This window comes from Zea mays, chromosome 3, assembly GCF_902167145.1.
Source record: "Zea mays cultivar B73 chromosome 3, Zm-B73-REFERENCE-NAM-5.0, whole genome shotgun sequence".
Classification (NCBI taxonomy): domain Eukaryota; kingdom Viridiplantae; phylum Streptophyta; class Magnoliopsida; order Poales; family Poaceae; genus Zea; species Zea mays.
This window is the reverse complement of record NC_050098.1, coordinates 53,013,933-53,026,121: the sequence shown is the minus strand read 5'-3', so window position 1 is coordinate 53,026,121 and position 12,189 is coordinate 53,013,933.

The following is a 12,189-nucleotide window of genomic DNA, read 5'->3' as shown; positions in this document are numbered from 1 at the left end:
AATTGATTTCCCGCCATTTCACGCAAGTAGCGCGTGTTGTCGGTGGTAGCGTTGACCAAGGCAGCGATAGCCTCAGCCAGTGTAGGAGGTACAGGTGGCGGGTTGGGAGTGTCCTCCCCGCCGCAGGAAGTTCCCGCCCCATCATGAGCACGAGTTCGCGATGACATCTGAGGAAGAAAAACATCCAGAATTATTACATGCCAAACACACACCATCTTTATTACATTGCTGAACAGTAATAATTATACATACTCAGTATTACAACTCGACTTTCTTATTTATTTTACATGAGTACATTTCTCAAACTATACTACTATAATTCTCTTCGTCCTTAGCTGCTCCACTGCCCGCTTCAGGAGACCGTTCATCTGCAAGGTTCATGAAAGGAGGGGCTTTAAAAAGGTCCAACCCCCCATTAGATCCTCCATCAGCTATTCCAGATGGTCTAGCTCCCACTGCTGCAACTTCTGGTGGCATGCTCGGATGCAACCGGTCATACAACACGTGCACCTCTTCATGCAGAGTGTTGCAATATGCTTGCAGGTTTTCCAGGGATGCACTAAGTTTTGCTACTCGAGCTAGAGCTTTGGCTTCACAATCCCAGGCGAAAGAGCGCGAGTTTACGACCCAGTCAATGGCCGTATCGCGTTCCATAATTTCCTGTTGCAGGCGAGTAACTTCTGCTGATAGTTCATCAATGCGGCGGCTATCGCGCGCACGCTCCCTACACCTGTGGCGTAGTTCAGACCTGAGTCGCTCCACTCTGGCTTCCAAATTCCCTACGGGGTCGTTGCTTCCACTGCTGCTTCCTTCATGTCTAGAGGCCAGCTGATGCTGGGGTACACCATGAGGCCCTGTTGATTTGCGTTGAGTGGTCTTGGTTCGCGCCATATCTCCATAAGATGGGACAAATTTATTTAGTGTAGTATAATCATGATGCATGCATAACCTAATAATCATGGGATCAACTTTTCATTGATCCCTTATTTCCTACACATACTATTATTTAGCACTCTGTTACTCGATTTTAAAAGGTAAGTTACTACTAGAAAGTGGTAACATAAGAATGAAAGAATTTTCAAGATAAGTATTTTTAAAATTCTTTTGATGTACTACGTAATGTTCGAAGAGATGGGCTTCGCTCCGATACCAGCTGTCACGAAACCTCTCATGGTATTAGGCCCACCTACAGATGTCCTTGTCCTAAGGACCTCAGACAGTCATGCAGGTGCGCGCAATCACTTGGCAGGTTCGGTTATCTGTATCTTCATCATTTTGCCCAAGAGCGCTTCACCCATCACGTAGACATTACACACATAATCGGAGTAAAGAATAAGCGGAAGGATTACAATAACATAATTTACATTCATATAAAATATAGAGAGAGTATTTATTACAAAACGGGTGTTCGAGTGCAGCACTGCATATTACATAACCGGGAGGCAAACATCCTCTCGCCAACAAGTTTACTGATTTTCCTCCTTCTTTGGCACCACCTTCGAGCAGAAACAGCAAAACTTGGTTGTTTCATCACCTACAACAACATGGGTTCGAAAACCCTGAGTACGGAGTGTACTTTCGCAAGTCTTACCCGACAAAGAAAAAAAAGACTTCTCAAGGATATGCTCGCTTGTGGGATTCAAGGTAAAATTGATCAAGAATTAAAGACTCTGTTTGCAGAAAAGCTTAATAACAGTGGATCCTTAAAAAATCCAGTTTTATTATCAGGTTAAGTCATTACCTATATCTAGAGTTCTTTCTATCCTAGTTCAGGCACTTAACCTACACTAGCCATCTTTTATCACCCCTTGAGTTCACTGGATTGCTACATGTAAGTCAGTGACCAAGTCTTCATGTCCAAGAAGTAACGGCGATCCGAATAGATTAATACCCAGCTGGGGATCTCCAACCACACGACATATGTAGCACTTAACCCTTGCATATGTCAACTCGCCACCGGGTTTCTCAAGACCAGAATAGGTTCACGCCAACCAAGAGCAGAGATACGCCACCGTCCAGCCTCTTGCCACGGAGGGTACATGCTACTCTCGCCATCTCTCCACTCCCATTGGGTGGTGGCCTTCTGGTGTTGGTCTGACCGAGGCAAAGCTTACTCATGATGAGGCATGTGGCCAGTTAAAAGGTCCTCGATCATCAAGCCTACATCGGTTCGGTCCTTAATCGACTCAGATGGAGACACAACACCGAGACTCTCTTCTCGTGCAACTCACCCGCGCGGTCTCGTCTTTATCATTTACAACCCAAAGTTTGGTACCTGACAGAGGTACATCTTTTTAGATGCTGAACCCATCATGGCCATGATGGATTCACCATCAAGTCTTTTCTTTTAAAACTTCCCATCCCGTATGAAACTTCATCTTTGTTTAAAACAAAGCATTTTGTTTTTCTAAAGCAAGGCTAAGCATCAGAAAACTTTAAGTAAAACAGGTATCAAGGAATGGTAATCAGTTCCAAGGAAGGAAATGCAGCAATTTGTTTAGCACACAACTCCTATCACCTAAAGCATCATCTCAAGTGATAAAGAGTTTAAAACAACAAGGAAAGGGGGTAAATGCACTAGGGCTTGCCTTGTGTTGCAGGAGGTTCTGGGTCTGTCCCATAGATGTCAAAATAGAAGTTGTTCTCAACAGGTGGATTCTCAGCTTGCAGGGCAACTTCTTCTTCGACTACAACTTCTTCTTCGTTTTCTATACATAACAATACATATACATGAATGCTTATGTGATGCTATGAATATGCAGTTATACTAGAAACACACTAAGTTGTATCTTGAATACAACTTTCCTTCATGGTACACACTAGTCACTAGGGTTTCCTGAGTTAGTATTCTTTTAGGGTTAGACAATTATACCCTAGAAAGCTAGTGTATTGGGTTTGGGACCAAACAATGTCATAAGCATGTCAAACTCTACCCAAGGGCTTTACTCATGAAACTAAGCTTACCCAAAAAGTTTTATTATTTTTGGAGCTACCAAATTAATTCTAAAATTTTAAAAGGCTAGGTTTAGGCATCTTTAAATGCTAAAAAATCTCTAGGTTTGGACTAAAAATTTTGGAACTAATTTTATTAAATAATAGATGAATTTAGAAGTCTAGCAAAATTGGTCCTATAATTTTACCATTTTCTAGAATTTCCTATAATTTTCCAAGTCTAGCAGAAAAAGGAAAACCATGAATAGTACTGGGCTGACTCTGGCCCAAACCGGCCCACAAAAAGGCAAAGCGCGCCTGCGCGCGCGCCCGCATTGGCCATCATGCGCAGAGACCCTCGGTGTTTTGAAAAACCGGAAAAGAGCCCGCGACATTGTTTCTCTGTCTCGCTGACATTTGCGCATACACCCCTGCACTTCTATTCCTTCTCCAATTCAACCTCTGACGACGTCGAGCTCACCCGTCGGCCATCTCTCGCGGGAACTCGCTCCAAATGGCGATGCCTGATGAAACCGAGCACTCGATCGAAATCCCCAAACCCAGGCGAGCCTAGACCATGCTCTAATCGAGCTAACCCGACCCTAGATTCTCTTACCTACGACGATGGCGAAAACTGAGGGCAGGCCGAGCCGTTCCCGGCGATGAGGTGCAGTAGCGTTCGAATTCTAAGTATGGGGAGCATCGTCACACTGAAAGGAAGCTAGAACATATCGCAATTGGGCTAGAACTACCTTGGGCGACGCTGGCCACAGAAGAGCTCTTCTCGGCGGCGAGTTTGGCTGATTTGGGGCAAAACCAAAATTCACGGTCTATGGCGGTTAATCAGAGGCAAGAGTGGGTGCTCTGGGTTCGTAATAAGCTAATGGAGCTGGTTGTGCACTCAATTTATAGCACCCGCCAGTGGTGGATTTGAATTTGGAAAAGGGAAGCTCGTGGCCGGAGAGGTGGTGAGTCACGGGCGTGAACTACTGTGGCGTTCACCGGGGCAATGTCTCAGGCGATGGACAGGCTACCTACGGCGGTCTATTGCGATGTGGTAACACTTATGAATACGTGGTGTCCAGGCGGCAAGCGGCAAACTCCGGCATGGGTCATCTCGACCGGCCGCAGGGCAAGTGGGTACAGCGGCCAGCTCACAGCCTCATCCGCGGTCAAGATCTTTTCACCGTCGGCCATTATCCGCACACCAGAGCGCACGAATCACAACGCCGGCGAGGATCGCGGAGCACGCCCACCGGCAGCGACAGGTTCACTGAATCAGCGATCTGGTTCAGTTACTGTACCATCACGTTCTTCATCAGACGTTCTAACAGAGCGAATTGAAGAGCTTTGTTCTCAATTTTTCATGTGACAACCTACTAATCTGTGTGTAGAAAATTTGATCTCCTACAAACCAGCTTTGATTTTGTTATAGCAACCTTAATCAAACATCCACTGGATCTTACTCAAAATTGCTCTAAAAGCTTGTCCCAGTTCACTGTCAGTCGAAATTCAGCTTTAGGGTTGACTGACAGCCTGACTTTAAGTCCATTTATCTCCCATTTTCATAAAGCATCAATGCTTAGTCTCTTAATGAACTTGTACACCTATAGTACCTCTACAAACTTGTTGTAGTGACCTAGGGCAAAATCTTTATGGATTAAGAAATACAAGGCCCCAAACTTGGCCTAAGCACATTGATTTTTCAGAGTTAAGCCACATGGATGCTCTTGAGGCTTTTTGCAATTAAGTCCAAATTGTTCCACACTACTTGAAAATCCTACAATGCAAAAGTTGTTTAGTTTGTGATACTTTAGCACTTTGATATATGCATTTTGGTCCAAAAGTGCCTAGAAATCAAAATCACCATATAGGGCACAAATTAGGGTTTCAAGGGTTCTCTTTAGGGTTGTGAGTACTCTAGGGTTTGTGTGCCACTCATATTCATAAAACTTAGTCCCTTGTGACCATTTCCAATAACTTTTGAGGTAATACTCAATTTGGCCTCACATTCATCCATATACCCCAAACCCATGGTTAAGTACCCTATTCTAGGGTTAAGAACACTTCAAGTCACCACATCACGCTTGTTTTGAAGTTTTTGCCTAGTGGATGCATTCTAGGTGTAAGAAACATAATGACATGTCATTGCATATGATGTCATGCTCAAATTTTAGTTCTAGTAACACCAGGGGTGTTACACTTAGTACTTCAGAGACGAAGTATATTGGGACTTGCTTCTTTGCTTGTTCATCTTGTTTCTCTTGCACCAGCGTTGCACTACTGCAGCGTGGGACACAGCCACATACAGTAGCAACAGAGCTCCTGATGAAGGTGGAGTCAATGTTATTAGCTGTATAATATATTGTTTAATATCTTTGAAGGCCTTTTGTTGAACTGGTCCCCATTGGAAGACTTCGTCTGACTTTAGAACTTCAAAGAATGGTAAATTTCTTTCTGCTTATCTTGAGATGAATCTATTCAAAGATGCCAGCGTTCCTGTTAGTCTCTGAGCACCTTTTCTTGTCTTTGGTGGCTCCATCCGAAGTATATCTTCTATTTTTCTTGGGTTGGCTTCAATCCCTTTTGTTGATACTAGGCACCCAAGAAATTTTTCCTTCTTCACCCTGAAGACACATTTCTCTAGATTTAGCTTGAGGCCAGCCTTCCTGAAGTTGGCAAATGTTTCTTGCGAATCAGCAATGTTGTTTTTTTGCTTCGTGCTTTTGACTATGATATCATCAACATATGTCAAAACATTCTTGCCGATCTAAGTGCTGAGAAATTTGGAAGTCATCCTACTAAAGCTTCCTCTAGCATTCTTGAGCCCTTCGGGCATCCGAAGGTAGCAATAAGTTCCAGTAGGAGTTATGAAGCTTGTATTAGGCTCATCCTCCTTATTCATCCAGATTTGATGATAACCTGAATAGCAGTCTAGCAAGCTCATGAGCTCTGAAGTGGCTGCCACATCTACGGGGGAGTCTATTCTTAGCAAACGGAATTCATCCTTCGGGCACGACTTGTTGAGATCCGTGAAATCAATACACATTCTCCACTTTCCATTGGCCTTCTTTACCATAACAGTGTTGGCTAGCCATTCTGGATATGTTACTTCTCTGATCACTCCGACACTGAGAAGCCTTTTAACTTCATTTCTTGCCCCTTTGGCTTTATCATCGGACATCTTCCGATGCTTCTGCTTCCTCGGTCTGACAGCTGGGTCTACATTGAGTGAGTGTTCAATAACATCTCTGTTGACACCACAAAGATAATTGGCTGACCAAGCAAAAACATCCTTGTTATTGAATAAGAACTTTAACAGAGCTTTTTCTTGTTCATCAGACAATTGAGACCCAAACAACACCTTCTGCTCAGCTATGTCTTTGCACAGAAGCATAGACTTTGGTTGATCTACTGAAGCAACTTTATCTCTTATATACTTATGCTGCTGATGAGCTTCGGCTTCATCTATGTTGTGAATGGCCCTTGAATCCGTCCAATTTTCTTTGGCCCTTCTAGTAGCCTCTTGGCTTCCATGCACAACAATAGGACCTTGGTCAGATGGTATCTTCATACATAGATATGCTGGATGGAGTGTTGCTTCGAAAGCATTCAATGCCCCTCGTCTAATGATTGCATTATAAGGATAGTCCATGTCTATAATGTCAAATACAATTTGCTCTGTTCTTGTGTTGTGAACATAACCAAAGGTGATTGACATTATTATTTTCCCAAGTGCCACTATCTGCCTTCCTCCGAAGCCACACAGGGGATGTGTTGCATCATTTATTTTGTCATCCTGCTCTTGCATTTGTCTGAAGGCTTTTGCGAAGACAATATCTGTTGCATTGCCCATGTCTACAAGGATATTGTGAACCAGGAACCATTTGATAACACATGATATGACCATGGCATCATTATGGGGGTAATCCTTGAGCGGAAGCTCTTCCCGAGAAAATGTGATTGGTACATGAGACCATTTGGAATTGATGAAGGGGCCACTCCGACATGTTGTATCCTTCTTTGTGCTTCGTTCTTCTGCTTCTTATTGGCTGGTTTGGAACTTGAGCTGCCTATGATTGGGAGCACCAACTTCGTAGCCAAAAGTGTCACAGCTTGATCACCTTGCGAAGCCATTGTCGTGGTCGTGGAAGTGAGTTCACTGAAGGTGGGCGCCAATGTTGGTCACTTGTTCTCAAATGTTGTGAATCAAGAACAAGGCAACACAATTGTTAAAGATTAAAGAACTTTGTCCTTCGAAGCATTATTTCCTTTTAGATATAATGATCTTTGGACGAAGGTCATGAAGGACACACCTTTATCATTTATAGGAATGAGAGTTCATAGAGACAATATATGCTATTCATTCATCCATCCATACATTTATTTCATGATAAACATATGAACATTAATAAAATTTATATTACATTAATACCTTCGGTTTGTTTGAAGGTGTTGATGCGACAGCAATTACAATCCAGCGTGAACAGTACGGGGGTACTGTTCAACTATTTATTGGCACAGGACGCAGTCCGAGTAAAAATACATTTATGACCTTAACATGTACTCATAATCGTAACATAAATCATCAGAGATTAACTAGTCTTTTCCTCTTCGGCTCGGCATCATGCTTGACCTTCGTCGCCACCTTAAGCTGAAGCTGTCGTCCTTCGGCTGTAGCTTCGGCATTCATCGTTATCGCTTTCAGACAATGTCTTCGTCTCGAGGACCTTCGGCGGGGAAGAAGATCCTCAACATCACTTTACAAACGATATCTTCGTCTTGAGGACCTTCAGCGGAGAAGAAGACCCCAACCCATATGATAACTAATTCATGGTAATATAATTTATAACTTGATTAGAGGTTTATATTTTAGTCCGCTTATTACTATAGACATATTAACTTTGTTTTGTAAGATTAATCAACTAAACATAGGTTAAAAATATCTAATTATACACGTATGTGATATGATACAAATAGTGTTGTTATTGCATAGATAATTTTTTTTATGAAGCTAAGGCAACTTGAACGGATTAAATCAAAGTTAAAATATGTAAGATATAGATTATACAAGTTTCTAGTTTATTTGGTATTGATTTTATGCCTAAAATTAACTTCTATAGGCTAAACCGCAAAATCCCGATTTGTTTTCATTCACTTTAATTGACAAATGGATGGTGGGTTGATTTTGTAAGTATCCTATGCAAAATGCTCCCGGCGAAGGGGTATCAGTCGATCACAATAGTTTAGTCTTTGATAGATGGCCTAGATTAGATTAGTGCTTTTTATGAACTGGTACGTAACTTCAACCGCCAAATCTCAGATCAACGGTCGAGAGGCAGCCACATCTTGCACTAACCTACGCCCTCCATCACCGATCCTATGGCCCAAATCAAACTCCGTGAAGGGGTATGCCAAATTTAATTAGGGCCACGACATTTTGATCCAACGCTCCTGATTCCATCACCGAACTGCTACCTTGCATTCTAATCCTATCCATCTCTTTGGGATCAACCGGTCCAAGCCCGTCACCTTTCTCCGGCGTCGCCAGGCGGCAGAGCAGAAGCCTCGTGGTGGCACAGCTCACCGGAGACACTTGCCCCAGCGCTTAGCTTCACCAAAACCTACCTCGATCAATTATATGTACGTAGCTGTGACTGTAGCAAAGCATATGAAGGTTACATACCGGGGGTTTATGTGGTAGTGGTCGCTACCTGCCTCCGTTGAGCAGCGGCACCATGGCGGCGGCCTTGCTTCGGTTAGCAATTCTGAATACTCCGAGGAACATTGCGCCCACATACTAGCTTGCACGCGATCCACGAGCATAGGAGACCCTCCTCGACCCCATGCCGAGGTCCATTTAGCACTGCTGCTCGCGGTTCGTTGGCGACGGCTTCCTCACCAGATCTCTCTCTCTCTCCGGTGATAAGGGCTCCAGATAACAAATTATAAGCGCAAGGGCCCAAGCGCCCAGCCTAAATACTCGGGTGCGACATGGTTTGAGGGATTGCCAGGATCCCAACAACCATGACATGGATCGCAACAAACTCTACGACGGTTAAGAGCTAGAGTTGTTTGGAAGCCATGAAGAGGACGACGCTGACGCGTCAGGCCCATAGTGCAGCGATGGGAGGCGAGACTACGCATGTGTGGTGAAGGGCTGACGGGCAGGGAAGAAAATTTTGTACATACCGGATGTAAACCTTATCTTTTACAGCCCCTCACATCCACCACTCGGAGGCCCACAAACACATATCAAAATTTACAAAAAACCCTTTAATTATTTGTTTTTCTTTTATTTATATGGACCAGTAGCTGGAATATGTGAGGGACTGTAAAAATGATTCTTTACATCCTGTTGAGGACTTGTTCTCAAATGCTTTGTTTTAGCAGAAAGCAATAATTCTAGCGTAATGTGCCAGTGATTACAAGATTGCGTGAATAGTACAGGGGTACTGTTCACCTATTTATAGACACAGAGCGTGGCCTGTGAGGAATTACAATTATGCCCCTCATAAGGGATTACAACGGTGACTCAAACATTTATGGACTAAAAGGTCATTCTACTTTTATGTCGGTTTGTAAATTCCGAAGCTTCATGAAGAGGAACCTTCGGCCATCTCATACGAACAGCTTCAGCCGAAAACTGCTTCTTCCTACAAGACCTTCGGCGACGAAGCATAGTCCCAACAGTAGCCCCTTTCGCGGTGCTAGATCGTTTTTCGTAACGAGCTTGATCCGTGAAAAAAGTCTCCTAAGCTTCAGGAAGCCGAAGGTCCAAAAAACACCTTCCCTGAGCTCGTTGTCGAGAAACGATTCAATTTCCCAGCGCATAGCGGTCCCACCTTGCAGAGTTACTGTTTGGTCTCTGCGGTCCACCGTGCAGCGAGTGCAAGCGGCTGTCCGCCTGGTGTAAAAATCCTGGCGCTTCGCCTTCTTACCTGCAGTACTATATAAACAGACGAGTAGGTGTGAAGTTACCACAGCATTCATTGCTATTTGCACTGTTTTGCTGCCAAAATTTTTAACCATAGCCGAAGCTTGACTCTCGGAATCGAACGAAGCTCCAGCTTGAAGCCTGCTTCGTCAGAAGAAAAAACTTCGAAAGAAAAATTATTTAATTCCCACAAATTCAGAATTAAATGGCCAGAGTGCGTTCTACCGCTAGGGTTGAGCGTGAGGGAGGCGAAGTTGAAGGTTCGGAGACTATTCCCATCTCCGTAGCGATGCAACGATCCGGGCTGGTAACTTCGGAAAAGATCCCCAGTGCTGATGCAGAACAAGCAGAACAAACAACTGCCGAAGCAGAAGAAGAAATCATTGAGGAAACTGATCCCGAAGATGATTATCGTATTGCTATGCCAAGTAAACCCAGCCACTTGGACTTCGGAAAGTCTACTGTTTCAAAGGCTGATCTCTCCAAGATGGTAAAGTCGGTTTATTTCAGTGAAAGTCAGAAGAAGCTACTACGCTTCGGGGGGGAAGAAACTACCCCAAAGCCGGAGAAGGATGAAATAGTCATTTTCAAGAGTTTTCTAAAGGCTGGATTAAGATTCCCCCTACATGGGATTATTGCAGAGGTACTGAAGAGGTTTGGTATCTACTTTCATCAGTTGACTCCTAACGCTATCGTTAGGCTTAGTGTTTATATCTGGGCCCTCCGAAGCCAAGCGGTGGAGCCGTTTGCGGACAACTTTTGTCGAGTTCACGAGCTGCACTATCAGACGAAGGCTAGAAAAGATGAATTGCATGACAATTTTGGTTGCTATAATTTTGCTTATCGGAAAACCACAAAGTTCCTTGTAATCAGCTACCGAAGCAAATGGGCAGCAGGCTGGAAATCGGAGTGGTTCTATGTCAAGGTTGATGACGACAAGGAGAAGCTTGTGCAAAGTCCACTTGAACTAATCTTCGGAGAAACCCGACCTCGCTGCAACATGACACCAGAAGGTCCAACCCAACAAGCGTTGGATGAATTCAGAATTATTGCAGAACATATCAGTACAAGAGACATGGTTCAGGAGTTTTTGGCTTTCAGAGTTTTTCCTAGTTTAAAAGAATGGGAAATGCCGAAGCTAGAGGGGGAGAAGAAAGAAGGGGAACTTGTGCGGTTACCTTACTATTACAAGTTTAAGAAATACTTTAAAACACCTTGCCAAGAGTGGTTGGAAACAATTGAAATAATGTGCAATGAAATACTTGGCAATTACTCCAAAAAAGAAGATCAGTTGATGACTGCGGCCTTCGGCACCCGTCCGAAGCGAAGACTGAATCGAGTGCTGGACGCCTTGGGTTTTGAATACCCTGACTACGAGAATCTGAATAAAGGTGTCGGAGGCCGGAAAAGGAAAAGGATAACCGAAGCCTTAAATGAAGATGAGAAAGAACCATCAAAGAAGAAAATTCCGAAGAAGAGGAAAGCGTCTTCTCCGAAGCAAAAAGTATCCAACGAAGAAGAAACTCCCGCATCACACTCTGCCACTGACGTGGAGGAAATTTTGAAGGTAATGACTGAATCCCTGCCTGCGAAGCTAAGTCCATTGGGGCCTCAACTGACAAAGTTTTTTCAGAAGGAAAAGGAGCCCGAAAAAACGAAGAAAACGACTAAAGCAAAGAGACAAAGAATCATCGCTGTGACAGAGGTCATTGACAAGACACCACCGAGAGCTTCAGCTCAGAAGATACCGGCGGCTGAGGGAATAACAAATATTGAAATCACACCTTCGGAGGTCGCGGCTGCCGAAGCTACCTCAATTGAAGATTTGAACTTGGAAAGCACAATCGAACACATCGACAAAATACTGCTAGACATGGCCACATAAGAAGCTACTACTGCCGCCAAAGAGGCCATGGCCGCAGTCTCGGGGAAAGGAAAGGAAATTGCTGACGAAGCTTCAGAGGACGAAGCCTTCATGTTTCAAAATTTAGTTGGAGAAAAATTGTCAAAAACCGAAATAGAAGATCTTAAAGAGTATGCCAAATCTTGCGGATATAAACCAGGAGCACTCCTCTTCGGAGGTATTGATGATGAAAAATTAGACTGTATCCGGGATCAAACTGGAGCTAAGGTTATCGGTACTCTGTCAAGGAGTATCGGCTTCCCGAAGCTAGAAACGGACATTAGCCGCTACCGACGACAACATATCGTTGGTAGTTTATTTTATTCCAATTTCAAGGTGAACTACTTTTCCCTTGACTTTTATTGTTTTTAATAATGAAGACATGTCTAACGAAGGTTGTTTTCGTGCAGAGTATGCT